The sequence below is a fragment of the Pimephales promelas genome, chromosome 3 (genome assembly GCF_988280905.1).
Source record: "Pimephales promelas chromosome 3, fPimPro1.hap1.1, whole genome shotgun sequence".
Classification (NCBI taxonomy): domain Eukaryota; kingdom Metazoa; phylum Chordata; class Actinopteri; order Cypriniformes; family Leuciscidae; genus Pimephales; species Pimephales promelas.
In genome coordinates this window covers 45,542,694-45,563,698 of record NC_142771.1, presented here as the reverse complement: position 1 = coordinate 45,563,698, position 21,005 = coordinate 45,542,694, and the positions used below count along the sequence as shown (strand labels likewise).

Below are 21,005 nucleotides of genomic sequence, written 5' to 3'. Positions count from 1 at the left end.
TTGTTTAAAAAAAAAAAAAAAAAAAAAAGAGTCAATGAAATGTTTCAAAAATCCTAAATTGTCTTTTTTCCCCTCAAAATTCCTGAAATAGTCTCTCAGTTTCTTCAGAAAGCCTGAAAGAGTCTCTTTTTTTTCTTCTTCAAATAGCCCAATTTTGGCTGCAGATTTCGCTTACGGCCATACCACCTTGAGAACGCCCGAACTCGTCTGATCTCGGAAGCTAAGCAGGGTCGGGCCTGGTTAGTACTTGGATGGGAGACCGCCTGGGAATACCAGGTGCTGTAAGCTTTATGTAGTTTACTACCCTAATGTTCTAACCATTCAAATAGCCCAATTTTGGCAGCAGATTTCGCTTACGGCCATACCACCTTGAGAACGCCCGAACACGTCTGATCTCGGAAGCTAAGCAGGGTCGGGCCTGGTTAGTACTTGGATGGGAGACCGCCTGGGAATACCAGGTGCTGTAAGCTTTATGTAGTTTACTACCCTAATGTTCTAACCATTCAAATAGCCCAATTTTGGCAGCAGATTTCGCTTACGGCCATACCACCTTGAGAACGCCCGAACTCGTCTGATCTCGGAAGCTAAGCAGGGTCGGGCTGGTTAGTACTTGGATGGGAGACCGCCTGGGAATACCAGGTGCTGTAAGCTTTATATAGTTTACTACCCTAATGTTCTAACCATTCAAATAGCCCAATTTTGGCAGCAGATTTAGCTTACGGCCATACCACCTTGAGAACGCCCGAACTCGTCTGATCTCGGAAGCTAAGCAGGGTCGGGCCTGGTTAGTACTTGGATGGGAGACCGCCTGGGAATACCAGGTGCTGTAAGCTTTATGTAGTTTACTACCCTAATGTTCTAACCATTCAAATAGCCCAATTTTGGCAGCAGATTTCGCTTACGGCCATACCACCTTGAGAACGCCCGAACACGTCTGATCTCGGAAGCTAAGCAGGGTCGGGCCTGGTTAGTACTTGGATGGGAGACCGCCTGGGAATACCAGGTGCTGTAAGCTTTATGTAGTTTACTACCCTAATGTTCTAACCATTCAAATAGCCCAATTTTGGCAGCAGATTTAGCTTACGGCCATACCACCTTGAGAACGCCCGAACTCGTCTGATCTCGGAAGCTAAGCAGGGTCGGGCCTGGTTAGTACTTGGATGGGAGACCGCCTGGGAATACCAGGTGCTGTAAGCTTTATGTAGTTTACTACCCTAATGTTCTAACCATTCAAATAGCCCAATTTTGGCAGCAGATTTCGCTTACGGCCATACCACCTTGAGAACGCCCGAACTCGTCTGATCTCGGAAGCTAAGCAGGGTCGGGCCTGGTTAGTACTTGGATGGGAGACCGCCTGGGAATACCAGGTGCTGTAAGCTTTATATAGTTTACTACCCTAATGTTCTAACCATTCAAATAGCCCAATTTTGGCAGCAGATTTCGCTTACGGCCATACCACCTTGAGAACGCCCGAACTCGTCTTATCTCGGAAGCTAAGCAGGGTCGGGCCTGGTTAGTACTTGGATGGGAGACCGCCTGGGAATACCAGGTGCTGTAAGCTTTATGTAGTTTACTACCCTAATGTTCTAACCATTCAAATAGCCCAATTTTGGCAGCAGATTTCGCTTACGGCCATACCACCTTGAAAACGCCCGAACTCGTCTGATCTCGGAAGCTAAGCAGGGTCGGGCCTGGTTAGTACTTGGATGGGAGACCGCCTGGGAATACCAGGTGCTGTAAGCTTTATATAGTTTACTACCCTAATGTTTTAACTATTCAAATAGCCCAATTTTGGCAGCAGATTTCGCTTACGGCCATACCACCTTGAGAACGCCCGAACTCGTCTGATCTCGGAAGCTAAGCAGGGTCGGGCCTGGTTAGTACTTGGATGGGAGACCGCCTGGGAATACCAGGTGCTGTAAGCTTTATATAGTTTACTACCCTAATGTTCTAACCATTCAAATAGCCCAATTTTGGCAGCAGATTTCGCTTACGGCCATACCACCTTGAGAACGCCCGAACTCGTCTGATCTCGGAAGCTAAGCAGGGTCGGGCCTGGTTAGTACTTGGATGGGAGACCGCCTGGGAATACCAGGTGCTGTAAGCTTTATATAGTTTACTACCCTAATGTTTTAACTATTCAAATAGCCCAATTTTGGCAGCAGATTTCGCTTACGGCCATACCACCTTGAGAACGCCCGAACTCGTCTGATCTCGGAAGCTAAGCAGGGTCGGGCCTGGTTAGTACTTGGATGGGAGACCGCCTGGGAATACCAGGTGCTGTAAGCTTTATTGTTTAAAAAAAAAAAAAAAAAAAAAGAGTCAATGAAATGTTTCAAAAATCCTAAATTGTCTTTTTTCCCCTCAAAATTCCTGAAATAGTCTCTCAGTTTCTTCAGAAAGCCTGAAAGAGTCTCTTTTTTTTCTTCTTCAAATAGCCCAATTTTGGCTGCAGATTTCGCTTACGGCCATACCACCTTGAGAACGCCCGAACTCGTCTGATCTCGGAAGCTAAGCAGGGTCGGGCCTGGTTAGTACTTGGATGGGAGACCGCCTGGGAATACCAGGTGCTGTAAGCTTTATGTAGTTTACTACCCTAATGTTCTAACCATTCAAATAGCCCAATTTTGGCAGCAGATTTCGCTTACGGCCATACCACCTTGAGAACGCCCGAACTCGTCTGATCTCGGAAGCTAAGCAGGGTCGGGCCTGGTTAGTACTTGGATGGGAGACCGCCTGGGAATACCAGGTGCTGTAAGCTTTATGTAGTTTACTACCCTAATGTTCTAACCATTCAAATAGCCCAATTTTGGCAGGAGATTTCGCTTACGACCATACCACCTTGAGAACGCCCGAACTCGTCTGATCTCGGAAGCTAAGCAGGGTCGGGCCTGGTTAGTACTTGGATGGGAGACCGCCTGGGAATACCAGGTGCTGTAAGCTTTATGTAGTTTACTACCCTAATGTTCTAACCATTCAAATAGCCCAATTTTGGCAGCAGATTTCGCTTACGGCCATACCACCTTGAGAACGCCCGAACTCGTCTGATCTCGGAAGCTAAGCAGGGTCGGGCCTGGTTAGTACTTGGATGGGAGACCGCCTGGGAATACCAGGTGCTGTAAGCTTTATATAGTTTACTACCCTAATGTTCTAACCATTCAAATAGCCCAATTTTGGCAGCAGATTTCGCTTACGGCCATACCACCTTGAGAACGCCCGAACTCGTCTGATCTCGGAAGCTAAGCAGGGTCGGGCCTGGTTAGTACTTGGATGGGAGACCGCCTGGGAATACCAGGTGCTGTAAGCTTTATATAGTTTACTACCCTAATGTTCTAACCATTCAAATAGCCCAATTTTGGCAGCAGATTTCGCTTACGGCCATACCACCTTGAGAACGCCCGAACTCGTCTGATCTCGGAAGCTAAGCAGGGTCGGGCCTGGTTAGTACTTGGATGGGAGACCGCCTGGGAATACCAGGTGCTGTAAGCTTTATATAGTTTACTACCCTAATGTTTTAACTATTCAAATAGCCCAATTTTGGCAGCAGATTTCGCTTACGGCCATACCACCTTGAGAACGCCCGAACTCGTCTGATCTCGGAAGCTAAGCAGGATCGGGCCTGGTTAGTACTTGGATGGGAGACCGCCTGGGAATACCAGGTGCTGTAAGCTTTATATAGTTTACTACCCTAATGTTCTAACCATTCAAATAGCCCAATTTTGGCAGCAGATTTCGCTTACGGCCATACCACCTTGAGAACGCCCGAACTCGTCTGATCTCGGAAGCTAAGCAGGGTCGGGCCTGGTTAGTACTTGGATGGGAGACCGCCTGGGAATACCAGGTGCTGTAAGCTTTATATAGTTTACTACCCTAATGTTTTAACTATTCAAATAGCCCAATTTTGGCAGCAGATTTCGCTTACGGCCATACCACCTTGAGAACGCCCGAACTCGTCTGATCTCGGAAGCTAAGCAGGGTCGGGCCTGGTTAGTACTTGGATGGGAGACCGCCTGGGAATACCAGGTGCTGTAAGCTTTATTGTTTAAAAAAAAAAAAAAAAGAGTCAATGAAATGTTTCAAAAATCCTAAATTGTCTTTTTTCCCCTCAAAATTCCTGAAATAGTCTCTCAGTTTCTTCAGAAAGCCTGAAAGAGTCTCTTTTTTTTCTTCTTCAAATAGCCCAATTTTGGCTGCAGATTTCGCTTACGGCCATACCACCTTGAGAACGCCCGAACTCGTCTGATCTCGGAAGCTAAGCAGGGTCGGGCCTGGTTAGTACTTGGATGGGAGACCGCCTGGGAATACCAGGTGCTGTAAGCTTTATGTAGTTTACTACCCTAATGTTCTAACCATTCAAATAGCCCAATTTTGGCAGCAGATTTCGCTTACGGCCATACCACCTTGAGAACGCCCGAACTCGTCTGATCTCGGAAGCTAAGCAGGGTCGGGCCTGGTTAGTACTTGGATGGGAGACCGCCTGGGAATACCAGGTGCTGTAAGCTTTATATAGTTTACTACCCTAATGTTCTAACCATTCAAATAGCCCAATTTTGGCAGCAGATTTCGCTTACGGCCATACCACCTTGAGAACGCCCGAACTCGTCTGATCTCGGAAGCTAAGCAGGGTCGGGCCTGGTTAGTACTTGGATGGGAGACCGCCTGGGAATACCAGGTGCTGTAAGCTTTATATAGTTTACTACCCTAATGTTCTAACCATTCAAATAGCCCAATTTTGGCAGCAGATTTCGCTTACGGCCATACCACCTTGAGAACGCCCGAACTCGTCTGATCTCGGAAGCTAAGCAGGGTCGGGCCTGGTTAGTACTTGGATGGGAGACCGCCTGGGAATACCAGGTGCTGTAAGCTTTATATAGTTTACTACCCTAATGTTTTAACTATTCAAATAGCCCAATTTTGGCAGCAGATTTCGCTTACGGCCATACCACCTTGAGAACGCCCGAACTCGTCTGATCTCGGAAGCTAAGCAGGGTCGGGCCTGGTTAGTACTTGGATGGGAGACCGCCTGGGAATACCAGGTGCTGTAAGCTTTATTGTTTAAAAAAAAAAAAAAAAAAAAAGAGTCAATGAAATGTTTCAAAAATCCTAAATTGTCTTTTTTCCCCTCAAAATTCCTGAAATAGTCTCTCAGTTTCTTCAGAAAGCCTGAAAGAGTCTCTTTTTTTTCTTCTTCAAATAGCCCAATTTTGGCTGCAGATTTCGCTTACGGCCATACCACCTTGAGAACGCCCGAACTCGTCTGATCTCGGAAGCTAAGCAGGGTCGGGCCTGGTTAGTACTTGGATGGGAGACCGCCTGGGAATACCAGGTGCTGTAAGCTTTATGTAGTTTACTACCCTAATGTTCTAACCATTCAAATAGCCCAATTTTGGCAGCAGATTTCGCTTACGGCCATACCACCTTGAGAACGCCCGAACTCGTCTGATCTCGGAAGCTAAGCAGGGTCGGGCCTGGTTAGTACTTGGATGGGAGACCGCCTGGGAATACCAGGTGCTGTAAGCTTTATGTAGTTTACTACCCTAATGTTCTAACCATTCAAATAGCCCAATTTTGGCAGGAGATTTCGCTTACGACCATACCACCTTGAGAACGCCCGAACTCGTCTTATCTCGGAAGCTAAGCAGGGTCGGGCCTGGTTAGTACTTGGATGGGAGACCGCCTGGGAATACCAGGTGCTGTAAGCTTTATGTAGTTTACTACCCTAATGTTCTAACCATTCAAATAGCCCAATTTTGGCAGCAGATTTCGCTTACGGCCATACCACCTTGAGAACGCCCGAACTCGTCTGATCTCGGAAGCTAAGCAGGGTCGGGCCTGGTTAGTACTTGGATGGGAGACCGCCTGGGAATACCAGGTGCTGTAAGCTTTATTGTTTAAAAAAAAAAAAAAAAAAAAAGAGTCAATGAAATGTTTCAAAAATCCTAAATTGTCTTTTTTCCCCTCAAAATTCCTGAAATAGTCTCTCAGTTTCTTCAGAAAGCCTGAAAGAGTCTCTTTTTTTTCTTCTTCAAATAGCCCAATTTTGGCTGCAGATTTCGCTTACGGCCATACCACCTTGAGAACGCCCGAACTCGTCTGATCTCGGAAGCTAAGCAGGGTCGGGCCTGGTTAGTACTTGGATGGGAGACCGCCTGGGAATACCAGGTGCTGTAAGCTTTATGTAGTTTACTACCCTAATGTTCTAACCATTCAAATAGCCCAATTTTGGCAGCAGATTTCGCTTACGGCCATACCACCTTGAGAACGCCCGAACTCGTCTGATCTCGGAAGCTAAGCAGGGTCGGGCCTGGTTAGTACTTGGATGGGAGACCGCCTGGGAATACCAGGTGCTGTAAGCTTTATGTAGTTTACTACCCTAATGTTCTAACCATTCAAATAGCCCAATTTTGGCAGGAGATTTCGCTTACGACCATACCACCTTGAGAACGCCCGAACTCGTCTGATCTCGGAAGCTAAGCAGGGTCGGGCCTGGTTAGTACTTGGATGGGAGACCGCCTGGGAATACCAGGTGCTGTAAGCTTTATGTAGTTTACTACCCTAATGTTCTAACCATTCAAATAGCCCAATTTTGGCAGCAGATTTCGCTTAAGGCCATACCACCTTGAGAACGCCCGAACTCGTCTGATCTCGGAAGCTAAGCAGGGTCGGGCCTGGTTAGTACTTGGATGGGAGACCGCCTGGGAATACCAGGTGCTGTAAGCTTTATATAGTTTACTACCCTAATGTTCTAACCATTCAAATAGCCCAATTTTGGCAGCAGATTTCGCTTACGGCCATACCACCTTGAGAACGCCCGAACTCGTCTGATCTCGGAAGCTAAGCAGGGTCGGGCCTGGTTAGTACTTGGATGGGAGACCGCCTGGGAATACCAGGTGCTGTAAGCTTTATATAGTTTACTACCCTAATGTTTTAACTATTCAAATAGCCCAATTTTGGCAGCAGATTTCGCTTACGGCCATACCACCTTGAGAACGCCCGAACTCGTCTGATCTCGGAAGCTAAGCAGGGTCGGGCCTGGTTAGTACTTGGATGGGAGACCGCCTGGGAATAGCAGGTGCTGTAAGCTTTATATAGTTTACTACCCTAATGTTCTAACCATTCAAATAGCCCAATTTTGGCAGCAGATTTCGCTTACGGCCATACCACCTTGAGAACGCCCGAACTCGTCTGATCTCGGAAGCTAAGCAGGGTCGGGCCTGGTTAGTACTTGGATGGGAGACCGCCTGGGAATACCAGGTGCTGTAAGCTTTATATAGTTTACTACCCTAATGTTCTAACCATTCAAATAGCCCAATTTTGGCAGCAGATTTCGCTTACGGCCATACCACCTTGAGAACGCCCGAACTCGTCTGGTCTCGGAAGCTAAGCAGGGTCGGGCCTGGTTAGTACTTGGATGGGAGACCGCCTGGGAATACCAGGTGCTGTAAGCTTTATATAGTTTACTACCCTAATGTTCTAACCATTCAAATAGCCCAATTTTGGCAGCAGATTTCGCTTACGGCCATACCACCTTGAGAACGCCCGAACTCGTCTGATCTCGGAAGCTAAGCAGGGTCGGGCCTGGTTAGTACTTGGATGGGAGACCGCCTGGGAATACCAGGTGCTGTAAGCTTTATATAGTTTACTACCCTAATGTTCTAACCATTCAAATAGCCCAATTTTGGCAGCAGATTTCGCTTACGGCCATACCACCTTGAGAACGCCCGAACTCGTCTGATCTCGGAAGCTAAGCAGGGTCGGGCCTGGTTAGTACTTGGATGGGAGACCGCCTGGGAATACCAGGTGCTGTAAGCTTTATATAGTTTACTACCCTAATGTTTTAACTATTCAAATAGCCCAATTTTGGCAGCAGATTTCGCTTACGGCCATACCACCTTGAGAACGCCCGAACTCGTCTGATCTCGGAAGCTAAGCAGGGTCGGGCCTGGTTAGTACTTGGATGGGAGACCGCCTGGGAATACCAGGTGCTGTAAGCTTTATATAGTTTACTACCCTAATGTTCTAACCATTCAAATAGCCCAATTTTGGCAGCAGATTTCGCTTACGGCCATACCACCTTGAGAACGCCCGAACTCGTCTGATCTCGGAAGCTAAGCAGGGTCGGGCCTGGTTAGTACTTGGATGGGAGACCGCCTGGGAATACCAGGTGCTGTAAGCTTTATATAGTTTACTACCCTAATGTTTTAACTATTCAAATAGCCCAATTTTGGCAGCAGATTTCGCTTACGGCCATACCACCTTGAGAACGCCCGAACTCGTCTGATCTCGGAAGCTAAGCAGGGTCGGGCCTGGTTAGTACTTGGATGGGAGACCGCCTGGGAATACCAGGTGCTGTAAGCTTTATATAGTTTACTACCCTAATGTTTTAACTATTCAAATAGCCCAATTTTGGCAGCAGATTTCGCTTACGGCCATACCACCTTGAGAACGCCCGAACTCGTCTGATCTCGGAAGCTAAGCAGGGTCGGGCCTGGTTAGTACTTGGATGGGAGACCGCCTGGGAATACCAGGTGCTGTAAGCTTTATTGTTTAAAAAAAAAAAAAAAAAAAAGAGTCAATGAAATGTTTCAAAAATCCTAAATTGTCTTTTTTCCCCTCAAAATTCCTGAAATAGTCTCTCAGTTTCTTCAGAAAGCCTGAAAGAGTCTCTTTTTTTTCTTCTTCAAATAGCCCAATTTTGGCTGCAGATTTCGCTTACGGCCATACCACCTTGAGAACGCCCGAACTCGTCTGATCTCGGAAGCTAAGCAGGGTCGGGCCTGGTTAGTACTTGGATGGGAGACCGCCTGGGAATACCAGGTGCTGTAAGCTTTATGTAGTTTACTACCCTAATGTTCTAACCATTCAAATAGCCCAATTTTGGCAGCAGATTTCGCTTACGGCCATACCACCTTGAGAACGCCCGAACTCGTCTGATCTCGGAAGCTAAGCAGGGTCGGGCCTGGTTAGTACTTGGATGGGAGACCGCCTGGGAATACCAGGTGCTGTAAGCTTTATGTAGTTTACTACCCTAATGTTCTAACCATTCAAATAGCCCAATTTTGGCAGCAGATTTCGCTTACGACCATACCACCTTGAGAACGCCCGAACTCGTCTGATCTCGGAAGCTAAGCAGGGTCGGGCCTGGTTAGTACTTGGATGGGAGACCGCCTGGGAATACCAGGTGCTGTAAGCTTTATGTAGTTTACTACCCTAATGTTCTAACCATTCAAATAGCCCAATTTTGGCAGCAGATTTCGCTTACGGCCATACCACCTTGAGAACGCCCGAACTCGTCTGATCTCGGAAGCTAAGCAGGGTCGGGCCTGGTTAGTACTTGGATGGGAGACCGCCTGGGAATACCAGGTGCTGTAAGCTTTATATAGTTTACTACCCTAATGTTCTAACCATTCAAATAGCCCAATTTTGGCAGCAGATTTCGCTTACGGCCATACCACCTTGAGAACGCCCGAACTCGTCTGGTCTCGGAAGCTAAGCAGGGTCGGGCCTGGTTAGTACTTGGATGGGAGACCGCCTGGGAATACCAGGTGCTGTAAGCTTTATATAGTTTACTACCCTAATGTTCTAACCATTCAAATAGCCCAATTTTGGCAGCAGATTTCGCTTACGGCCATACCACCTTGAGAACGCCCGAACTCGTCTGATCTCGGAAGCTAAGCAGGGTCGGGCCTGGTTAGTACTTGGATGGGAGACCGCCTGGGAATACCAGGTGCTGTAAGCTTTATATAGTTTACTACCCTAATGTTCTAACCATTCAAATAGCCCAATTTTGGCAGCAGATTTCGCTTACGGCCATACCACCTTGAGAACGCCCGAACTCGTCTGATCTCGGAAGCTAAGCAGGGTCGGGCCTGGTTAGTACTTGGATGGGAGACCGCCTGGGAATACCAGGTGCTGTAAGCTTTATATAGTTTACTACCCTAATGTTTTAACTATTCAAATAGCCCAATTTTGGCAGCAGATTTCGCTTACGGCCATACCACCTTGAGAACGCCCGAACTCGTCTGATCTCGGAAGCTAAGCAGGGTCGGGCCTGGTTAGTACTTGGATGGGAGACCGCCTGGGAATACCAGGTGCTGTAAGCTTTATTGTTTAAAAAAAAAAAAAAAAAAAAAGAGTCAATGAAATGTTTCAAAAATCCTAAATTGTCTTTTTTCCCCTCAAAATTCCTGAAATAGTCTCTCAGTTTCTTCAGAAAGCCTGAAAGAGTCTCTTTTTTTTCTTCTTCAAATAGCCCAATTTTGGCTGCAGATTTCGCTTACGGCCATACCACCTTGAGAACGCCCGAACTCGTCTGATCTCGGAAGCTAAGCAGGGTCGGGCCTGGTTAGTACTTGGATGGGAGACCGCCTGGGAATACCAGGTGCTGTAAGCTTTATGTAGTTTACTACCCTAATGTTCTAACCATTCAAATAGCCCAATTTTGGCAGCAGATTTCGCTTACGGCCATACCACCTTGAGAACGCCCGAACTCGTCTGATCTCGGAAGCTAAGCAGGGTCGGGCCTGGTTAGTACTTGGATGGGAGACCGCCTGGGAATACCAGGTGCTGTAAGCTTTATGTAGTTTACTACCCTAATGTTCTAACCATTCAAATAGCCCAATTTTGGCAGGAGATTTCGCTTACGACCATACCACCTTGAGAACGCCCGAACTCGTCTGATCTCGGAAGCTAAGCAGGGTCGGGCCTGGTTAGTACTTGGATGGGAGACCGCCTGGGAATACCAGGTGCTGTAAGCTTTATGTAGTTTACTACCCTAATGTTCTAACCATTCAAATAGCCCAATTTTGGCAGCAGATTTCGCTTACGGCCATACCACCTTGAGAACGCCCGAACTCGTCTGATCTCGGAAGCTAAGCAGGGTCGGGCCTGGTTAGTACTTGGATGGGAGACCGCCTGGGAATACCAGGTGCTGTAAGCTTTATATAGTTTACTACCCTAATGTTCTAACCATTCAAATAGCCCAATTTTGGCAGCAGATTTCGCTTACGGCCATACCACCTTGAGAACGCCCGAACTCGTCTGATCTCGGAAGCTAAGCAGGGTCGGGCCTGGTTAGTACTTGGATGGGAGACCGCCTGGGAATAGCAGGTGCTGTAAGCTTTATATAGTTTACTACCCTAATGTTCTAACCATTCAAATAGCCCAATTTTGGCAGCAGATTTCGCTTACGGCCATACCACCTTGAGAACGCCCGAACTCGTCTGATCTCGGAAGCTAAGCAGGGTCGGGCCTGGTTAGTACTTGGATGGGAGACCGCCTGGGAATACCAGGTGCTGTAAGCTTTATATAGTTTACTACCCTAATGTTCTAACCATTCAAATAGCCCAATTTTGGCAGCAGATTTCGCTTACGGCCATACCACCTTGAGAACGCCCGAACTCGTCTGGTCTCGGAAGCTAAGCAGGGTCGGGCCTGGTTAGTACTTGGATGGGAGACCGCCTGGGAATACCAGGTGCTGTAAGCTTTATATAGTTTACTACCCTAATGTTCTAACCATTCAAATAGCCCAATTTTGGCAGCAGATTTCGCTTACGGCCATACCACCTTGAGAACGCCCGAACTCGTCTGATCTCGGAAGCTAAGCAGGGTCGGGCCTGGTTAGTACTTGGATGGGAGACCGCCTGGGAATACCAGGTGCTGTAAGCTTTATATAGTTTACTACCCTAATGTTCTAACCATTCAAATAGCCCAATTTTGGCAGCAGATTTCGCTTACGGCCATACCACCTTGAGAACGCCCGAACTCGTCTGATCTCGGAAGCTAAGCAGGGTCGGGCCTGGTTAGTACTTGGATGGGAGACCGCCTGGGAATACCAGGTGCTGTAAGCTTTATATAGTTTACTACCCTAATGTTTTAACTATTCAAATAGCCCAATTTTGGCAGCAGATTTCGCTTACGGCCATACCACCTTGAGAACGCCCGAACTCGTCTGATCTCGGAAGCTAAGCAGGGTCGGGCCTGGTTAGTACTTGGATGGGAGACCGCCTGGGAATACCAGGTGCTGTAAGCTTTATATAGTTTACTACCCTAATGTTCTAACCATTCAAATAGCCCAATTTTGGCAGCAGATTTCGCTTACGGCCATACCACCTTGAGAACGCCCGAACTCGTCTGATCTCGGAAGCTAAGCAGGGTCGGGCCTGGTTAGTACTTGGATGGGAGACCGCCTGGGAATACCAGGTGCTGTAAGCTTTATATAGTTTACTACCCTAATGTTTTAACTATTCAAATAGCCCAATTTTGGCAGCAGATTTCGCTTACGGCCATACCACCTTGAGAACGCCCGAACTCGTCTGATCTCGGAAGCTAAGCAGGGTCGGGCCTGGTTAGTACTTGGATGGGAGACCGCCTGGGAATACCAGGTGCTGTAAGCTTTATATAGTTTACTACCCTAATGTTTTAACTATTCAAATAGCCCAATTTTGGCAGCAGATTTCGCTTACGGCCATACCACCTTGAGAACGCCCGAACTCGTCTGATCTCGGAAGCTAAGCAGGGTCGGGCCTGGTTAGTACTTGGATGGGAGACCGCCTGGGAATACCAGGTGCTGTAAGCTTTATTGTTTAAAAAAAAAAAAAAAAAAGAGTCAATGAAATGTTTCAAAAATCCTAAATTGTCTTTTTTCCCCTCAAAATTCCTGAAATAGTCTCTCAGTTTCTTCAGAAAGCCTGAAAGAGTCTCTTTTTTTTCTTCTTCAAATAGCCCAATTTTGGCTGCAGATTTCGCTTACGGCCATACCACCTTGAGAACGCCCGAACTCGTCTGATCTCGGAAGCTAAGCAGGGTCGGGCCTGGTTAGTACTTGGATGGGAGACCGCCTGGGAATACCAGGTGCTGTAAGCTTTATGTAGTTTACTACCCTAATGTTCTAACCATTCAAATAGCCCAATTTTGGCAGCAGATTTCGCTTACGGCCATACCACCTTGAGAACGCCCGAACTCGTCTGATCTCGGAAGCTAAGCAGGGTCGGGCCTGGTTAGTACTTGGATGGGAGACCGCCTGGGAATACCAGGTGCTGTAAGCTTTATGTAGTTTACTACCCTAATGTTCTAACCATTCAAATAGCCCAATTTTGGCAGCAGATTTCGCTTACGACCATACCACCTTGAGAACGCCCGAACTCGTCTGATCTCGGAAGCTAAGCAGGGTCGGGCCTGGTTAGTACTTGGATGGGAGACCGCCTGGGAATACCAGGTGCTGTAAGCTTTATGTAGTTTACTACCCTAATGTTCTAACCATTCAAATAGCCCAATTTTGGCAGCAGATTTCGCTTACGGCCATACCACCTTGAGAACGCCCGAACTCGTCTGATCTCGGAAGCTAAGCAGGGTCGGGCCTGGTTAGTACTTGGATGGGAGACCGCCTGGGAATACCAGGTGCTGTAAGCTTTATATAGTTTACTACCCTAATGTTCTAACCATTCAAATAGCCCAATTTTGGCAGCAGATTTCGCTTACGGCCATACCACCTTGAGAACGCCCGAACTCGTCTGGTCTCGGAAGCTAAGCAGGGTCGGGCCTGGTTAGTACTTGGATGGGAGACCGCCTGGGAATACCAGGTGCTGTAAGCTTTATATAGTTTACTACCCTAATGTTCTAACCATTCAAATAGCCCAATTTTGGCAGCAGATTTCGCTTACGGCCATACCACCTTGAGAACGCCCGAACTCGTCTGATCTCGGAAGCTAAGCAGGGTCGGGCCTGGTTAGTACTTGGATGGGAGACCGCCTGGGAATACCAGGTGCTGTAAGCTTTATATAGTTTACTACCCTAATGTTCTAACCATTCAAATAGCCCAATTTTGGCAGCAGATTTCGCTTACGGCCATACCACCTTGAGAACGCCCGAACTCGTCTGATCTCGGAAGCTAAGCAGGGTCGGGCCTGGTTAGTACTTGGATGGGAGACCGCCTGGGAATACCAGGTGCTGTAAGCTTTATATAGTTTACTACCCTAATGTTTTAACTATTCAAATAGCCCAATTTTGGCAGCAGATTTCGCTTACGGCCATACCACCTTGAGAACGCCCGAACTCGTCTGATCTCGGAAGCTAAGCAGGGTCGGGCCTGGTTAGTACTTGGATGGGAGACCGCCTGGGAATACCAGGTGCTGTAAGCTTTATTGTTTAAAAAAAAAAAAAAAAAAAAAGAGTCAATGAAATGTTTCAAAAATCCTAAATTGTCTTTTTTCCCCTCAAAATTCCTGAAATAGTCTCTCAGTTTCTTCAGAAAGCCTGAAAGAGTCTCTTTTTTTTCTTCTTCAAATAGCCCAATTTTGGCTGCAGATTTCGCTTACGGCCATACCACCTTGAGAACGCCCGAACTCGTCTGATCTCGGAAGCTAAGCAGGGTCGGGCCTGGTTAGTACTTGGATGGGAGACCGCCTGGGAATACCAGGTGCTGTAAGCTTTATGTAGTTTACTACCCTAATGTTCTAACCATTCAAATAGCCCAATTTTGGCAGCAGATTTCGCTTACGGCCATACCACCTTGAGAACGCCCGAACTCGTCTGATCTCGGAAGCTAAGCAGGGTCGGGCCTGGTTAGTACTTGGATGGGAGACCGCCTGGGAATACCAGGTGCTGTAAGCTTTATGTAGTTTACTACCCTAATGTTCTAACCATTCAAATAGCCCAATTTTGGCAGGAGATTTCGCTTACGACCATACCACCTTGAGAACGCCCGAACTCGTCTGATCTCGGAAGCTAAGCAGGGTCGGGCCTGGTTAGTACTTGGATGGGAGACCGCCTGGGAATACCAGGTGCTGTAAGCTTTATGTAGTTTACTACCCTAATGTTCTAACCATTCAAATAGCCCAATTTTGGCAGCAGATTTCGCTTACGGCCATACCACCTTGAGAACGCCCGAACTCGTCTGATCTCGGAAGCTAAGCAGGGTCGGGCCTGGTTAGTACTTGGATGGGAGACCGCCTGGGAATACCAGGTGCTGTAAGCTTTATATAGTTTACTACCCTAATGTTCTAACCATTCAAATAGCCCAATTTTGGCAGCAGATTTCGCTTACGGCCATACCACCTTGAGAACGCCCGAACTCGTCTGATCTCGGAAGCTAAGCAGGGTCGGGCCTGGTTAGTACTTGGATGGGAGACCGCCTGGGAATAGCAGGTGCTGTAAGCTTTATATAGTTTACTACCCTAATGTTCTAACCATTCAAATAGCCCAATTTTGGCAGCAGATTTCGCTTACGGCCATACCACCTTGAGAACGCCCGAACTCGTCTGATCTCGGAAGCTAAGCAGGGTCGGGCCTGGTTAGTACTTGGATGGGAGACCGCCTGGGAATACCAGGTGCTGTAAGCTTTATATAGTTTACTACCCTAATGTTCTAACCATTCAAATAGCCCAATTTTGGCAGCAGATTTCGCTTACGGCCATACCACCTTGAGAACGCCCGAACTCGTCTGGTCTCGGAAGCTAAGCAGGGTCGGGCCTGGTTAGTACTTGGATGGGAGACCGCCTGGGAATACCAGGTGCTGTAAGCTTTATATAGTTTACTACCCTAATGTTCTAACCATTCAAATAGCCCAATTTTGGCAGCAGATTTCGCTTACGGCCATACCACCTTGAGAACGCCCGAACTCGTCTGATCTCGGAAGCTAAGCAGGGTCGGGCCTGGTTAGTACTTGGATGGGAGACCGCCTGGGAATACCAGGTGCTGTAAGCTTTATATAGTTTACTACCCTAATGTTCTAACCATTCAAATAGCCCAATTTTGGCAGCAGATTTCGCTTACGGCCATACCACCTTGAGAACGCCCGAACTCGTCTGATCTCGGAAGCTAAGCAGGGTCGGGCCTGGTTAGTACTTGGATGGGAGACCGCCTGGGAATACCAGGTGCTGTAAGCTTTATATAGTTTACTACCCTAATGTTTTAACTATTCAAATAGCCCAATTTTGGCAGCAGATTTCGCTTACGGCCATACCACCTTGAGAACGCCCGAACTCGTCTGATCTCGGAAGCTAAGCAGGGTCGGGCCTGGTTAGTACTTGGATGGGAGACCGCCTGGGAATACCAGGTGCTGTAAGCTTTATATAGTTTACTACCCTAATGTTCTAACCATTCAAATAGCCCAATTTTGGCAGCAGATTTCTCTTACGGCCATACCACCTTGAGAACGCCCGAACTCGTCTGATCTCGGAAGCTAAGCAGGGTCGGGCCTGGTTAGTACTTGGATGGGAGACCGCCTGGGAATACCAGGTGCTGTAAGCTTTATATAGTTTACTACCCTAATGTTTTAACTATTCAAATAGCCCAATTTTGGCAGCAGATTTCGCTTACGGCCATACCACCTTGAGAACGCCCGAACTCGTCTGATCTCGGAAGCTAAGCAGGGTCGGGCCTGGTTAGTACTTGGATGGGAGACCGCCTGGGAATACCAGGTGCTGTAAGCTTTATATAGTTTACTACCCTAATGTTTTAACTATTCAAATAGCCCAATTTTGGCAGCAGATTTCGCTTACGGCCATACCACCTTGAGAACGCCCGAACTCGTCTGATCTCGGAAGCTAAGCAGGGTCGGGCCTGGTTAGTACTTGGATGGGAGACCGCCTGGGAATACCAGGTGCTGTAAGCTTTATATAGTTTACTACCCTAATGTTCTAACCATTCAAATAGCCCAATTTTGGCAGCAGATTTCGCTTACGGCCATACCACCTTGAGAACGCCCGAACTCGTCTGGTCTCGGAAGCTAAGCAGGGTCGGGCCTGGTTAGTACTTGGATGGGAGACCGCCTGGGAATACCAGGTGCTGTAAGCTTTATATAGTTTACTACCCTAATGTTCTAACCATTCAAATAGCCCAATTTTGGCAGCAGATTTCGCTTACGGCCATACCACCTTGAGAACGCCCGAACTCGTCTGATCTCGGAAGCTAAGCAGGGTCGGGCCTGGTTAGTACTTGGATGGGAGACCGCCTGGGAATACCAGGTGCTGTAAGCTTTATATAGTTTACTACCCTAATGTTCTAACCATTCAAATAGCCCAATTTTGGCAGCAGATTTCGCTTACGGCCATACCACCTTGAGAACGCCCGAACTCGTCTGATCTCGGAAGCTAAGCAGGGTCGGGCCTGGTTAGTACTTGGATGGGAGACCGCCTGGGAATACCAGGTGCTGTAAGCTTTATATAGTTTACTACCCTAATGTTTTAACTATTCAAATAGCCCAATTTTGGCAGCAGATTTCGCTTACGGCCATACCACCTTGAGAACGCCCGAACTCTTCTGATCTCGGAAGCTAAGCAGGGTCGGGCCTGGTTAGTACTTGGATGGGAGACCGCCTGGGAATACCAGGTGCTGTAAGCTTTATTGTTTAAAAAAAAAAAAAAAAAAAAAGAGTCAATGAAATGTTTCAAAAATCCTAAATTGTCTTTTTTCCCCTCAAAATTCCTGAAATAGTCTCTCAGTTTCTTCAGAAAGCCTGAAAGAGTCTCTTTTTTTTCTTCTTCAAATAGCCCAATTTTGGCTGCAGATTTCGCTTACGGCCATACCACCTTGAGAACGCCCGAACTCGTCTGATCTCGGAAGCTAAGCAGGGTCGGGCCTGGTTAGTACTTGGATGGGAGACCGCCTGGGAATACCAGGTGCTGTAAGCTTTATGTAGTTTACTACCCTAATGTTCTAACCATTCAAATAGCCCAATTTTGGCAGCAGATTTCGCTTACGGCCATACCACCTTGAGAACGCCCGAACTCGTCTGATCTCGGAAGCTAAGCAGGGTCGGGCCTGGTTAGTACTTGGATGGGAGACCGCCTGGGAATACCAGGTGCTGTAAGCTTTATGTAGTTTACTACCCTAATGTTCTAACCATTCAAATAGCCCAATTTTGGCAGGAGATTTCGCTTACGACCATACCACCTTGAGAACGCCCGAACTCGTCTGATCTCGGAAGCTAAGCAGGGTCGGGCCTGGTTAGTACTTGGATGGGAGACCGCCTGGGAATACCAGGTGCTGTAAGCTTTATGTAGTTTACTACCCTAATGTTCTAACCATTCAAATAGCCCAATTTTGGCAGCAGATTTCGCTTACGGCCATACCACCTTGAGAACGCCCGAACTCGTCTGATCTCGGAAGCTAAGCAGGGTCGGGCCTGGTTAGTACTTGGATGGGAGACCGCCTGGGAATACCAGGTGCTGTAAGCTTTATATAGTTTACTACCCTAATGTTCTAACCATTCAAATAGCCCAATTTTGGCAGCAGATTTCGCTTACGGCCATACCACCTTGAGAACGCCCGAACTCGTCTGATCTCGGAAGCTAAGCAGGGTCGGGCCTGGTTAGTACTTGGATGGGAGACCGCCTGGGAATACCAGGTGCTGTAAGCTTTATATAGTTTACTACCCTAATGTTTTAACTATTCAAATAGCCCAATTTTGGCAGCAGATTTCGCTTACGGCCATACCACCTTGAGAACGCCCGAACTCGTCTGATCTCGGAAGCTAAGCAGGGTCGGGCCTGGTTAGTACTTGGATGGGAGACCGCCTGGGAATAGCAGGTGCTGTAAGCTTTATATAGTTTACTACCCTAATGTTCTAACCATTCAAATAGCCCAATTTTGGCAGCAGATTTCGCTTACGGCCATACCACCTTGAGAACGCCCGAACTCGTCTGATCTCGGAAGCTAAGCAGGGTCGGGCCTGGTTAGTACTTGGATGGGAGACCGCCTGGGAATACCAGGTGCTGTAAGCTTTATATAGTTTACTACCCTAATGTTCTAACCATTCAAATAGCCCAATTTTGGCAGCAGATTTCGCTTACGGCCATACCACCTTGAGAACGCCCGAACTCGTCTGATCTCGGAAGCTAAGCAGGGTCGGGCCTGGTTAGTACTTGGATGGGAGACCGCCTGGGAATACCAGGTGCTGTAAGCTTTATATAGTTTACTACCCTAATGTTTTAACTATTCAAATAGCCCAATTTTGGCAGCAGATTTCGCTTACGGCCATACCACCTTGAGAACGCCCGAACTCGTCTGATCTCGGAAGCTAAGCAGGGTCGGGCCTGGTTAGTACTTGGATGGGAGACCGCCTGGGAATAGCAGGTGCTGTAAGCTTTATATAGTTTACTACCCTAATGTTCTAACCATTCAAATAGCCCAATTTTGGCAGCAGATTTCGCTTACGGCCATACCACCTTGAGAACGCCCGAACTCGTCTGATCTCGGAAGCTAAGCAGGGTCGGGCCTGGTTAGTACTTGGATGGGAGACCGCCTGGGAATACCAGGTGCTGTAAGCTTTATATAGTTTACTACCCTAATGTTCTAACCATTCAAATAGCCCAATTTTGGCAGCAGATTTCGCTTACGGCCATACCACCTTGAGAACGCCCGAGTGGTACGATCCAGGAAGTTGTGTGGCAGTAGTTGGGAGAGGAAGGCTCTCCTCCATTTTGTTTTCTTTTATTTGTGTTTGTTTTTGTGAGTTTTTATTACTTCAAGTTAGTTTTTTTTTGTTTTTTTGTTTTTTTTAACCACCTAACAGCAGCTTTTGCTGGCTGGAAGGTGGTTATTTTTATTTTTTCTCAAAAATGGATGGATTAATGGCAAACGACACTGGACCGGGAAGAGGAACACGAACGGCAAACGACTCTGGACTGGCTCGAGGAACACGCACGGCAAAAGACACTGGACTGGATAGAGGAACACGCATGGCAAACGACACTGGACTGGCTGGAGAGAAACGCTTGGCAAACGACACTGGACTGGATTATCGACAACGAGCTGGACATGATGGGAGAGACAAGTTTGCAGGAAGGAAGTATTTAAAGGAGGCAACGATCATTTTGAATGTGGAGAATGTCAATGAGGTGAGAGCGGCGGATATTATCAAGGCAGTGGTGGATAAATGTGGACATGGCAAAATTCTGGCATTAAGACCAAGACAAGGTAAAGAATATGAACTAACAATGGAAAATGAAGAAACATGTGAGGATTTGATGGATGGACTGAACATAAAAGGAGTAAATTGTGAAATTAAAAGACTGCAAAATAGAGACTATGTTGTTTCCTTCATGCACCTGCCCGTCTACCTGGAGGATAGAGAAATTATTGAAAAATTGGAGGGATGGGGAGTTGATCCCATATCAAAAATTAAAAGAAGATGCTACCCGGGCACCGAAATCGAGGATGGAACGAGGTTCCTTAAAGTAAGGTTCCCGAAAGAGGTGGCATCATTGCCCTACAGCACAAGGCTGGAAACGGCAGAAGGGCAGCAGTATTTTAGGGTGATGCACAGTCACCAGGTGAAGACCTGTCGGCTGTGCATGAGCCCAGACCATCTGCTAAAAGAGTGCCCAGACTTTAAATGCCACAAATGCGGAGAAAGAGGACACTTCGCAAGAGACTGTAATGCAGCCAGGTGCCCGGAGTGTCAGAAAATTTTAAATAAATGTGTGTGTATGGAGGAGGAAGAGGAAGGAGGTAGGGAGCTTCAGGTGGACGGACAGGTGCATGAAGGAAACAACGAGGAGGAAAGACAAACTGATGTGGTACAAGAGGAACAAGTTATGCAGCAAAAAGAAATGGAAGAAGGAACGAGCAACAGAGAGGAAGAAGGAGAGCAAGAGAACAATAAAGATAAAGAACAAACAATGGAACAGGACATGCAATGGTCAGCAATGGGAACATCGGACAGTGGTAAAAGGTATCGGGATGAGATGGAGAAAAAAGAAATAAAGATGGACAACACGGAGAACAACAGAGAAGTGAGAGGACAAATAAGAAGAAGATCATCAAAGTTTGAGCCAAATTTGGAAAATGCACGAAAAAAGACTACAATAAGGAGCAGAGATGGAAGTACAAACAGATATGACGTGTTAAAGGACCTTGAGGGAGAAAATGGAGACTAATGGTTTTTAGGTATTTATTTTTCTTTTTTTTAATGGTTTTAAGCTGTGTTACTTTTAATGCAAGAGGACTGATGGACATGGGCAAATTTGAAAGAGTGAAAGAAAAGTGTAGAGGAGAAGATGTCA

General features: G+C 47.1%; 99 non-coding genes and 1 pseudogene across 99 annotated transcripts; all 100 read left to right on the top strand.

The window, feature by feature from the left end:
• The first annotated feature begins 169 nt into the window (after positions 1-169).
• LOC148986260 (5S ribosomal RNA) lies at positions 170-288 on the top strand. The gene has a single exon (XR_016166638.1). It is a non-coding gene; the product is annotated as a 5S ribosomal RNA (ribosomal RNA).
• A 63-nt stretch (positions 289-351) lies between these two features.
• Positions 352-470, top strand: LOC148986259 (5S ribosomal RNA). The gene has a single exon (XR_016160472.1). It is a non-coding gene; the product is annotated as a 5S ribosomal RNA (ribosomal RNA).
• Positions 471-533: 63 nt separating this feature from the next.
• On the top strand, positions 534-651 carry LOC148986258 (5S ribosomal RNA). The gene has a single exon (XR_016163855.1). It is a non-coding gene; the product is annotated as a 5S ribosomal RNA (ribosomal RNA).
• Positions 652-714: 63 nt separating this feature from the next.
• LOC148986257 (5S ribosomal RNA) lies at positions 715-833 on the top strand. The gene has a single exon (XR_016166637.1). It is a non-coding gene; the product is annotated as a 5S ribosomal RNA (ribosomal RNA).
• Positions 834-896: 63 nt separating this feature from the next.
• LOC148986256 (5S ribosomal RNA) lies at positions 897-1,015 on the top strand. The gene has a single exon (XR_016160471.1). It is a non-coding gene; the product is annotated as a 5S ribosomal RNA (ribosomal RNA).
• A 63-nt stretch (positions 1,016-1,078) lies between these two features.
• LOC148986255 (5S ribosomal RNA) lies at positions 1,079-1,197 on the top strand. The gene has a single exon (XR_016166635.1). It is a non-coding gene; the product is annotated as a 5S ribosomal RNA (ribosomal RNA).
• A 63-nt stretch (positions 1,198-1,260) lies between these two features.
• Positions 1,261-1,379, top strand: LOC148986254 (5S ribosomal RNA). Its single transcript, XR_016166634.1, has one exon. It is a non-coding gene; the product is annotated as a 5S ribosomal RNA (ribosomal RNA).
• A 63-nt stretch (positions 1,380-1,442) lies between these two features.
• Positions 1,443-1,561, top strand: LOC148986253 (5S ribosomal RNA). The gene has a single exon (XR_016163731.1). It is a non-coding gene; the product is annotated as a 5S ribosomal RNA (ribosomal RNA).
• Positions 1,562-1,624: 63 nt separating this feature from the next.
• LOC148986252 (5S ribosomal RNA) lies at positions 1,625-1,743 on the top strand. Its single transcript, XR_016165690.1, has one exon. It is a non-coding gene; the product is annotated as a 5S ribosomal RNA (ribosomal RNA).
• Positions 1,744-1,806: 63 nt separating this feature from the next.
• On the top strand, positions 1,807-1,925 carry LOC148986251 (5S ribosomal RNA). The gene has a single exon (XR_016166633.1). It is a non-coding gene; the product is annotated as a 5S ribosomal RNA (ribosomal RNA).
• A 63-nt stretch (positions 1,926-1,988) lies between these two features.
• Positions 1,989-2,107, top strand: LOC148986250 (5S ribosomal RNA). Its single transcript, XR_016166632.1, has one exon. It is a non-coding gene; the product is annotated as a 5S ribosomal RNA (ribosomal RNA).
• Positions 2,108-2,170: 63 nt separating this feature from the next.
• LOC148986249 (5S ribosomal RNA) lies at positions 2,171-2,289 on the top strand. The gene has a single exon (XR_016166631.1). It is a non-coding gene; the product is annotated as a 5S ribosomal RNA (ribosomal RNA).
• Positions 2,290-2,460: 171 nt separating this feature from the next.
• On the top strand, positions 2,461-2,579 carry LOC148986248 (5S ribosomal RNA). Its single transcript, XR_016166630.1, has one exon. It is a non-coding gene; the product is annotated as a 5S ribosomal RNA (ribosomal RNA).
• Positions 2,580-2,642: 63 nt separating this feature from the next.
• On the top strand, positions 2,643-2,761 carry LOC148986247 (5S ribosomal RNA). Its single transcript, XR_016166629.1, has one exon. It is a non-coding gene; the product is annotated as a 5S ribosomal RNA (ribosomal RNA).
• A 63-nt stretch (positions 2,762-2,824) lies between these two features.
• On the top strand, positions 2,825-2,943 carry LOC148986246 (5S ribosomal RNA). The gene has a single exon (XR_016162821.1). It is a non-coding gene; the product is annotated as a 5S ribosomal RNA (ribosomal RNA).
• Positions 2,944-3,006: 63 nt separating this feature from the next.
• On the top strand, positions 3,007-3,125 carry LOC148986245 (5S ribosomal RNA). Its single transcript, XR_016166628.1, has one exon. It is a non-coding gene; the product is annotated as a 5S ribosomal RNA (ribosomal RNA).
• Positions 3,126-3,188: 63 nt separating this feature from the next.
• On the top strand, positions 3,189-3,307 carry LOC148986244 (5S ribosomal RNA). Its single transcript, XR_016166627.1, has one exon. It is a non-coding gene; the product is annotated as a 5S ribosomal RNA (ribosomal RNA).
• A 63-nt stretch (positions 3,308-3,370) lies between these two features.
• On the top strand, positions 3,371-3,489 carry LOC148986243 (5S ribosomal RNA). Its single transcript, XR_016166626.1, has one exon. It is a non-coding gene; the product is annotated as a 5S ribosomal RNA (ribosomal RNA).
• Positions 3,490-3,552: 63 nt separating this feature from the next.
• LOC148986242 (5S ribosomal RNA) lies at positions 3,553-3,671 on the top strand. Its single transcript, XR_016162210.1, has one exon. It is a non-coding gene; the product is annotated as a 5S ribosomal RNA (ribosomal RNA).
• Positions 3,672-3,734: 63 nt separating this feature from the next.
• Positions 3,735-3,853, top strand: LOC148986241 (5S ribosomal RNA). Its single transcript, XR_016166624.1, has one exon. It is a non-coding gene; the product is annotated as a 5S ribosomal RNA (ribosomal RNA).
• A 63-nt stretch (positions 3,854-3,916) lies between these two features.
• Positions 3,917-4,035, top strand: LOC148986240 (5S ribosomal RNA). The gene has a single exon (XR_016166623.1). It is a non-coding gene; the product is annotated as a 5S ribosomal RNA (ribosomal RNA).
• A 166-nt stretch (positions 4,036-4,201) lies between these two features.
• LOC148986239 (5S ribosomal RNA) lies at positions 4,202-4,320 on the top strand. The gene has a single exon (XR_016166622.1). It is a non-coding gene; the product is annotated as a 5S ribosomal RNA (ribosomal RNA).
• Positions 4,321-4,383: 63 nt separating this feature from the next.
• Positions 4,384-4,502, top strand: LOC148986238 (5S ribosomal RNA). Its single transcript, XR_016166621.1, has one exon. It is a non-coding gene; the product is annotated as a 5S ribosomal RNA (ribosomal RNA).
• A 63-nt stretch (positions 4,503-4,565) lies between these two features.
• Positions 4,566-4,684, top strand: LOC148986237 (5S ribosomal RNA). Its single transcript, XR_016166620.1, has one exon. It is a non-coding gene; the product is annotated as a 5S ribosomal RNA (ribosomal RNA).
• Positions 4,685-4,747: 63 nt separating this feature from the next.
• Positions 4,748-4,866, top strand: LOC148986236 (5S ribosomal RNA). Its single transcript, XR_016166619.1, has one exon. It is a non-coding gene; the product is annotated as a 5S ribosomal RNA (ribosomal RNA).
• A 63-nt stretch (positions 4,867-4,929) lies between these two features.
• Positions 4,930-5,048, top strand: LOC148986235 (5S ribosomal RNA). The gene has a single exon (XR_016166618.1). It is a non-coding gene; the product is annotated as a 5S ribosomal RNA (ribosomal RNA).
• A 171-nt stretch (positions 5,049-5,219) lies between these two features.
• LOC148986234 (5S ribosomal RNA) lies at positions 5,220-5,338 on the top strand. The gene has a single exon (XR_016166617.1). It is a non-coding gene; the product is annotated as a 5S ribosomal RNA (ribosomal RNA).
• A 63-nt stretch (positions 5,339-5,401) lies between these two features.
• LOC148986233 (5S ribosomal RNA) lies at positions 5,402-5,520 on the top strand. The gene has a single exon (XR_016166616.1). It is a non-coding gene; the product is annotated as a 5S ribosomal RNA (ribosomal RNA).
• Positions 5,521-5,583: 63 nt separating this feature from the next.
• On the top strand, positions 5,584-5,702 carry LOC148986232 (5S ribosomal RNA; annotated as a pseudogene).
• A 63-nt stretch (positions 5,703-5,765) lies between these two features.
• On the top strand, positions 5,766-5,884 carry LOC148986231 (5S ribosomal RNA). Its single transcript, XR_016166615.1, has one exon. It is a non-coding gene; the product is annotated as a 5S ribosomal RNA (ribosomal RNA).
• A 171-nt stretch (positions 5,885-6,055) lies between these two features.
• LOC148986230 (5S ribosomal RNA) lies at positions 6,056-6,174 on the top strand. The gene has a single exon (XR_016166613.1). It is a non-coding gene; the product is annotated as a 5S ribosomal RNA (ribosomal RNA).
• A 63-nt stretch (positions 6,175-6,237) lies between these two features.
• LOC148986229 (5S ribosomal RNA) lies at positions 6,238-6,356 on the top strand. Its single transcript, XR_016166612.1, has one exon. It is a non-coding gene; the product is annotated as a 5S ribosomal RNA (ribosomal RNA).
• Positions 6,357-6,419: 63 nt separating this feature from the next.
• LOC148986228 (5S ribosomal RNA) lies at positions 6,420-6,538 on the top strand. The gene has a single exon (XR_016162820.1). It is a non-coding gene; the product is annotated as a 5S ribosomal RNA (ribosomal RNA).
• Positions 6,539-6,601: 63 nt separating this feature from the next.
• On the top strand, positions 6,602-6,720 carry LOC148986227 (5S ribosomal RNA). Its single transcript, XR_016163444.1, has one exon. It is a non-coding gene; the product is annotated as a 5S ribosomal RNA (ribosomal RNA).
• A 63-nt stretch (positions 6,721-6,783) lies between these two features.
• LOC148986226 (5S ribosomal RNA) lies at positions 6,784-6,902 on the top strand. The gene has a single exon (XR_016166611.1). It is a non-coding gene; the product is annotated as a 5S ribosomal RNA (ribosomal RNA).
• A 63-nt stretch (positions 6,903-6,965) lies between these two features.
• On the top strand, positions 6,966-7,084 carry LOC148986225 (5S ribosomal RNA). The gene has a single exon (XR_016162279.1). It is a non-coding gene; the product is annotated as a 5S ribosomal RNA (ribosomal RNA).
• A 63-nt stretch (positions 7,085-7,147) lies between these two features.
• Positions 7,148-7,266, top strand: LOC148986224 (5S ribosomal RNA). The gene has a single exon (XR_016166610.1). It is a non-coding gene; the product is annotated as a 5S ribosomal RNA (ribosomal RNA).
• A 63-nt stretch (positions 7,267-7,329) lies between these two features.
• LOC148986223 (5S ribosomal RNA) lies at positions 7,330-7,448 on the top strand. Its single transcript, XR_016161133.1, has one exon. It is a non-coding gene; the product is annotated as a 5S ribosomal RNA (ribosomal RNA).
• A 63-nt stretch (positions 7,449-7,511) lies between these two features.
• Positions 7,512-7,630, top strand: LOC148986222 (5S ribosomal RNA). The gene has a single exon (XR_016166609.1). It is a non-coding gene; the product is annotated as a 5S ribosomal RNA (ribosomal RNA).
• Positions 7,631-7,693: 63 nt separating this feature from the next.
• On the top strand, positions 7,694-7,812 carry LOC148986221 (5S ribosomal RNA). Its single transcript, XR_016166608.1, has one exon. It is a non-coding gene; the product is annotated as a 5S ribosomal RNA (ribosomal RNA).
• A 63-nt stretch (positions 7,813-7,875) lies between these two features.
• Positions 7,876-7,994, top strand: LOC148986220 (5S ribosomal RNA). Its single transcript, XR_016166607.1, has one exon. It is a non-coding gene; the product is annotated as a 5S ribosomal RNA (ribosomal RNA).
• A 63-nt stretch (positions 7,995-8,057) lies between these two features.
• Positions 8,058-8,176, top strand: LOC148986219 (5S ribosomal RNA). Its single transcript, XR_016166606.1, has one exon. It is a non-coding gene; the product is annotated as a 5S ribosomal RNA (ribosomal RNA).
• Positions 8,177-8,239: 63 nt separating this feature from the next.
• Positions 8,240-8,358, top strand: LOC148986218 (5S ribosomal RNA). Its single transcript, XR_016166605.1, has one exon. It is a non-coding gene; the product is annotated as a 5S ribosomal RNA (ribosomal RNA).
• Positions 8,359-8,421: 63 nt separating this feature from the next.
• LOC148986217 (5S ribosomal RNA) lies at positions 8,422-8,540 on the top strand. The gene has a single exon (XR_016166604.1). It is a non-coding gene; the product is annotated as a 5S ribosomal RNA (ribosomal RNA).
• Positions 8,541-8,710: 170 nt separating this feature from the next.
• Positions 8,711-8,829, top strand: LOC148986216 (5S ribosomal RNA). Its single transcript, XR_016166602.1, has one exon. It is a non-coding gene; the product is annotated as a 5S ribosomal RNA (ribosomal RNA).
• Positions 8,830-8,892: 63 nt separating this feature from the next.
• On the top strand, positions 8,893-9,011 carry LOC148986215 (5S ribosomal RNA). The gene has a single exon (XR_016166601.1). It is a non-coding gene; the product is annotated as a 5S ribosomal RNA (ribosomal RNA).
• A 63-nt stretch (positions 9,012-9,074) lies between these two features.
• LOC148986214 (5S ribosomal RNA) lies at positions 9,075-9,193 on the top strand. Its single transcript, XR_016162818.1, has one exon. It is a non-coding gene; the product is annotated as a 5S ribosomal RNA (ribosomal RNA).
• A 63-nt stretch (positions 9,194-9,256) lies between these two features.
• On the top strand, positions 9,257-9,375 carry LOC148986213 (5S ribosomal RNA). The gene has a single exon (XR_016166600.1). It is a non-coding gene; the product is annotated as a 5S ribosomal RNA (ribosomal RNA).
• A 63-nt stretch (positions 9,376-9,438) lies between these two features.
• On the top strand, positions 9,439-9,557 carry LOC148986212 (5S ribosomal RNA). The gene has a single exon (XR_016161132.1). It is a non-coding gene; the product is annotated as a 5S ribosomal RNA (ribosomal RNA).
• A 63-nt stretch (positions 9,558-9,620) lies between these two features.
• Positions 9,621-9,739, top strand: LOC148986211 (5S ribosomal RNA). The gene has a single exon (XR_016166599.1). It is a non-coding gene; the product is annotated as a 5S ribosomal RNA (ribosomal RNA).
• Positions 9,740-9,802: 63 nt separating this feature from the next.
• LOC148986210 (5S ribosomal RNA) lies at positions 9,803-9,921 on the top strand. Its single transcript, XR_016166598.1, has one exon. It is a non-coding gene; the product is annotated as a 5S ribosomal RNA (ribosomal RNA).
• A 63-nt stretch (positions 9,922-9,984) lies between these two features.
• LOC148986209 (5S ribosomal RNA) lies at positions 9,985-10,103 on the top strand. Its single transcript, XR_016166597.1, has one exon. It is a non-coding gene; the product is annotated as a 5S ribosomal RNA (ribosomal RNA).
• Positions 10,104-10,274: 171 nt separating this feature from the next.
• LOC148986208 (5S ribosomal RNA) lies at positions 10,275-10,393 on the top strand. Its single transcript, XR_016166596.1, has one exon. It is a non-coding gene; the product is annotated as a 5S ribosomal RNA (ribosomal RNA).
• A 63-nt stretch (positions 10,394-10,456) lies between these two features.
• Positions 10,457-10,575, top strand: LOC148986207 (5S ribosomal RNA). Its single transcript, XR_016166595.1, has one exon. It is a non-coding gene; the product is annotated as a 5S ribosomal RNA (ribosomal RNA).
• A 63-nt stretch (positions 10,576-10,638) lies between these two features.
• Positions 10,639-10,757, top strand: LOC148986206 (5S ribosomal RNA). The gene has a single exon (XR_016162817.1). It is a non-coding gene; the product is annotated as a 5S ribosomal RNA (ribosomal RNA).
• A 63-nt stretch (positions 10,758-10,820) lies between these two features.
• LOC148986205 (5S ribosomal RNA) lies at positions 10,821-10,939 on the top strand. The gene has a single exon (XR_016166594.1). It is a non-coding gene; the product is annotated as a 5S ribosomal RNA (ribosomal RNA).
• A 63-nt stretch (positions 10,940-11,002) lies between these two features.
• On the top strand, positions 11,003-11,121 carry LOC148986204 (5S ribosomal RNA). Its single transcript, XR_016162278.1, has one exon. It is a non-coding gene; the product is annotated as a 5S ribosomal RNA (ribosomal RNA).
• A 63-nt stretch (positions 11,122-11,184) lies between these two features.
• LOC148986203 (5S ribosomal RNA) lies at positions 11,185-11,303 on the top strand. Its single transcript, XR_016166593.1, has one exon. It is a non-coding gene; the product is annotated as a 5S ribosomal RNA (ribosomal RNA).
• A 63-nt stretch (positions 11,304-11,366) lies between these two features.
• LOC148986202 (5S ribosomal RNA) lies at positions 11,367-11,485 on the top strand. The gene has a single exon (XR_016161131.1). It is a non-coding gene; the product is annotated as a 5S ribosomal RNA (ribosomal RNA).
• A 63-nt stretch (positions 11,486-11,548) lies between these two features.
• LOC148986201 (5S ribosomal RNA) lies at positions 11,549-11,667 on the top strand. Its single transcript, XR_016166591.1, has one exon. It is a non-coding gene; the product is annotated as a 5S ribosomal RNA (ribosomal RNA).
• A 63-nt stretch (positions 11,668-11,730) lies between these two features.
• LOC148986200 (5S ribosomal RNA) lies at positions 11,731-11,849 on the top strand. Its single transcript, XR_016166590.1, has one exon. It is a non-coding gene; the product is annotated as a 5S ribosomal RNA (ribosomal RNA).
• A 63-nt stretch (positions 11,850-11,912) lies between these two features.
• LOC148986199 (5S ribosomal RNA) lies at positions 11,913-12,031 on the top strand. The gene has a single exon (XR_016166589.1). It is a non-coding gene; the product is annotated as a 5S ribosomal RNA (ribosomal RNA).
• Positions 12,032-12,094: 63 nt separating this feature from the next.
• Positions 12,095-12,213, top strand: LOC148986198 (5S ribosomal RNA). The gene has a single exon (XR_016166588.1). It is a non-coding gene; the product is annotated as a 5S ribosomal RNA (ribosomal RNA).
• Positions 12,214-12,276: 63 nt separating this feature from the next.
• Positions 12,277-12,395, top strand: LOC148986197 (5S ribosomal RNA). The gene has a single exon (XR_016166587.1). It is a non-coding gene; the product is annotated as a 5S ribosomal RNA (ribosomal RNA).
• A 63-nt stretch (positions 12,396-12,458) lies between these two features.
• Positions 12,459-12,577, top strand: LOC148986196 (5S ribosomal RNA). Its single transcript, XR_016166586.1, has one exon. It is a non-coding gene; the product is annotated as a 5S ribosomal RNA (ribosomal RNA).
• A 168-nt stretch (positions 12,578-12,745) lies between these two features.
• LOC148986195 (5S ribosomal RNA) lies at positions 12,746-12,864 on the top strand. Its single transcript, XR_016166585.1, has one exon. It is a non-coding gene; the product is annotated as a 5S ribosomal RNA (ribosomal RNA).
• Positions 12,865-12,927: 63 nt separating this feature from the next.
• LOC148986194 (5S ribosomal RNA) lies at positions 12,928-13,046 on the top strand. Its single transcript, XR_016166584.1, has one exon. It is a non-coding gene; the product is annotated as a 5S ribosomal RNA (ribosomal RNA).
• Positions 13,047-13,109: 63 nt separating this feature from the next.
• On the top strand, positions 13,110-13,228 carry LOC148986193 (5S ribosomal RNA). The gene has a single exon (XR_016162816.1). It is a non-coding gene; the product is annotated as a 5S ribosomal RNA (ribosomal RNA).
• Positions 13,229-13,291: 63 nt separating this feature from the next.
• LOC148986192 (5S ribosomal RNA) lies at positions 13,292-13,410 on the top strand. Its single transcript, XR_016166583.1, has one exon. It is a non-coding gene; the product is annotated as a 5S ribosomal RNA (ribosomal RNA).
• A 63-nt stretch (positions 13,411-13,473) lies between these two features.
• LOC148986191 (5S ribosomal RNA) lies at positions 13,474-13,592 on the top strand. Its single transcript, XR_016161130.1, has one exon. It is a non-coding gene; the product is annotated as a 5S ribosomal RNA (ribosomal RNA).
• Positions 13,593-13,655: 63 nt separating this feature from the next.
• LOC148986190 (5S ribosomal RNA) lies at positions 13,656-13,774 on the top strand. Its single transcript, XR_016166582.1, has one exon. It is a non-coding gene; the product is annotated as a 5S ribosomal RNA (ribosomal RNA).
• A 63-nt stretch (positions 13,775-13,837) lies between these two features.
• Positions 13,838-13,956, top strand: LOC148986189 (5S ribosomal RNA). Its single transcript, XR_016166580.1, has one exon. It is a non-coding gene; the product is annotated as a 5S ribosomal RNA (ribosomal RNA).
• A 63-nt stretch (positions 13,957-14,019) lies between these two features.
• LOC148986188 (5S ribosomal RNA) lies at positions 14,020-14,138 on the top strand. The gene has a single exon (XR_016166579.1). It is a non-coding gene; the product is annotated as a 5S ribosomal RNA (ribosomal RNA).
• A 171-nt stretch (positions 14,139-14,309) lies between these two features.
• LOC148986187 (5S ribosomal RNA) lies at positions 14,310-14,428 on the top strand. Its single transcript, XR_016166578.1, has one exon. It is a non-coding gene; the product is annotated as a 5S ribosomal RNA (ribosomal RNA).
• Positions 14,429-14,491: 63 nt separating this feature from the next.
• Positions 14,492-14,610, top strand: LOC148986186 (5S ribosomal RNA). Its single transcript, XR_016166577.1, has one exon. It is a non-coding gene; the product is annotated as a 5S ribosomal RNA (ribosomal RNA).
• Positions 14,611-14,673: 63 nt separating this feature from the next.
• Positions 14,674-14,792, top strand: LOC148986185 (5S ribosomal RNA). Its single transcript, XR_016162815.1, has one exon. It is a non-coding gene; the product is annotated as a 5S ribosomal RNA (ribosomal RNA).
• Positions 14,793-14,855: 63 nt separating this feature from the next.
• Positions 14,856-14,974, top strand: LOC148986184 (5S ribosomal RNA). Its single transcript, XR_016166576.1, has one exon. It is a non-coding gene; the product is annotated as a 5S ribosomal RNA (ribosomal RNA).
• Positions 14,975-15,037: 63 nt separating this feature from the next.
• LOC148986183 (5S ribosomal RNA) lies at positions 15,038-15,156 on the top strand. Its single transcript, XR_016162277.1, has one exon. It is a non-coding gene; the product is annotated as a 5S ribosomal RNA (ribosomal RNA).
• Positions 15,157-15,219: 63 nt separating this feature from the next.
• LOC148986182 (5S ribosomal RNA) lies at positions 15,220-15,338 on the top strand. Its single transcript, XR_016166575.1, has one exon. It is a non-coding gene; the product is annotated as a 5S ribosomal RNA (ribosomal RNA).
• A 63-nt stretch (positions 15,339-15,401) lies between these two features.
• On the top strand, positions 15,402-15,520 carry LOC148986181 (5S ribosomal RNA). The gene has a single exon (XR_016161129.1). It is a non-coding gene; the product is annotated as a 5S ribosomal RNA (ribosomal RNA).
• A 63-nt stretch (positions 15,521-15,583) lies between these two features.
• On the top strand, positions 15,584-15,702 carry LOC148986180 (5S ribosomal RNA). Its single transcript, XR_016166574.1, has one exon. It is a non-coding gene; the product is annotated as a 5S ribosomal RNA (ribosomal RNA).
• A 63-nt stretch (positions 15,703-15,765) lies between these two features.
• LOC148986179 (5S ribosomal RNA) lies at positions 15,766-15,884 on the top strand. Its single transcript, XR_016166573.1, has one exon. It is a non-coding gene; the product is annotated as a 5S ribosomal RNA (ribosomal RNA).
• Positions 15,885-15,947: 63 nt separating this feature from the next.
• LOC148986178 (5S ribosomal RNA) lies at positions 15,948-16,066 on the top strand. The gene has a single exon (XR_016166572.1). It is a non-coding gene; the product is annotated as a 5S ribosomal RNA (ribosomal RNA).
• Positions 16,067-16,129: 63 nt separating this feature from the next.
• On the top strand, positions 16,130-16,248 carry LOC148986177 (5S ribosomal RNA). The gene has a single exon (XR_016161876.1). It is a non-coding gene; the product is annotated as a 5S ribosomal RNA (ribosomal RNA).
• Positions 16,249-16,311: 63 nt separating this feature from the next.
• Positions 16,312-16,430, top strand: LOC148986176 (5S ribosomal RNA). The gene has a single exon (XR_016166571.1). It is a non-coding gene; the product is annotated as a 5S ribosomal RNA (ribosomal RNA).
• A 63-nt stretch (positions 16,431-16,493) lies between these two features.
• LOC148986175 (5S ribosomal RNA) lies at positions 16,494-16,612 on the top strand. The gene has a single exon (XR_016166569.1). It is a non-coding gene; the product is annotated as a 5S ribosomal RNA (ribosomal RNA).
• A 63-nt stretch (positions 16,613-16,675) lies between these two features.
• Positions 16,676-16,794, top strand: LOC148986174 (5S ribosomal RNA). The gene has a single exon (XR_016161128.1). It is a non-coding gene; the product is annotated as a 5S ribosomal RNA (ribosomal RNA).
• A 63-nt stretch (positions 16,795-16,857) lies between these two features.
• Positions 16,858-16,976, top strand: LOC148986173 (5S ribosomal RNA). Its single transcript, XR_016166568.1, has one exon. It is a non-coding gene; the product is annotated as a 5S ribosomal RNA (ribosomal RNA).
• Positions 16,977-17,039: 63 nt separating this feature from the next.
• Positions 17,040-17,158, top strand: LOC148986172 (5S ribosomal RNA). The gene has a single exon (XR_016166567.1). It is a non-coding gene; the product is annotated as a 5S ribosomal RNA (ribosomal RNA).
• A 63-nt stretch (positions 17,159-17,221) lies between these two features.
• LOC148986171 (5S ribosomal RNA) lies at positions 17,222-17,340 on the top strand. Its single transcript, XR_016161227.1, has one exon. It is a non-coding gene; the product is annotated as a 5S ribosomal RNA (ribosomal RNA).
• A 171-nt stretch (positions 17,341-17,511) lies between these two features.
• LOC148986170 (5S ribosomal RNA) lies at positions 17,512-17,630 on the top strand. The gene has a single exon (XR_016166566.1). It is a non-coding gene; the product is annotated as a 5S ribosomal RNA (ribosomal RNA).
• A 63-nt stretch (positions 17,631-17,693) lies between these two features.
• LOC148986169 (5S ribosomal RNA) lies at positions 17,694-17,812 on the top strand. Its single transcript, XR_016166565.1, has one exon. It is a non-coding gene; the product is annotated as a 5S ribosomal RNA (ribosomal RNA).
• A 63-nt stretch (positions 17,813-17,875) lies between these two features.
• Positions 17,876-17,994, top strand: LOC148986168 (5S ribosomal RNA). The gene has a single exon (XR_016162814.1). It is a non-coding gene; the product is annotated as a 5S ribosomal RNA (ribosomal RNA).
• A 63-nt stretch (positions 17,995-18,057) lies between these two features.
• On the top strand, positions 18,058-18,176 carry LOC120492472 (5S ribosomal RNA). Its single transcript, XR_005625465.2, has one exon. It is a non-coding gene; the product is annotated as a 5S ribosomal RNA (ribosomal RNA).
• Positions 18,177-18,239: 63 nt separating this feature from the next.
• Positions 18,240-18,358, top strand: LOC148986167 (5S ribosomal RNA). Its single transcript, XR_016166564.1, has one exon. It is a non-coding gene; the product is annotated as a 5S ribosomal RNA (ribosomal RNA).
• Positions 18,359-18,421: 63 nt separating this feature from the next.
• On the top strand, positions 18,422-18,540 carry LOC148986166 (5S ribosomal RNA). Its single transcript, XR_016162276.1, has one exon. It is a non-coding gene; the product is annotated as a 5S ribosomal RNA (ribosomal RNA).
• A 63-nt stretch (positions 18,541-18,603) lies between these two features.
• Positions 18,604-18,722, top strand: LOC148986165 (5S ribosomal RNA). Its single transcript, XR_016166563.1, has one exon. It is a non-coding gene; the product is annotated as a 5S ribosomal RNA (ribosomal RNA).
• Positions 18,723-18,785: 63 nt separating this feature from the next.
• LOC148986164 (5S ribosomal RNA) lies at positions 18,786-18,904 on the top strand. The gene has a single exon (XR_016166562.1). It is a non-coding gene; the product is annotated as a 5S ribosomal RNA (ribosomal RNA).
• Positions 18,905-18,967: 63 nt separating this feature from the next.
• LOC148986163 (5S ribosomal RNA) lies at positions 18,968-19,086 on the top strand. The gene has a single exon (XR_016162275.1). It is a non-coding gene; the product is annotated as a 5S ribosomal RNA (ribosomal RNA).
• Positions 19,087-19,149: 63 nt separating this feature from the next.
• On the top strand, positions 19,150-19,268 carry LOC148986162 (5S ribosomal RNA). The gene has a single exon (XR_016166561.1). It is a non-coding gene; the product is annotated as a 5S ribosomal RNA (ribosomal RNA).
• The last annotated feature ends 1,737 nt before the right edge of the window (positions 19,269-21,005 follow it).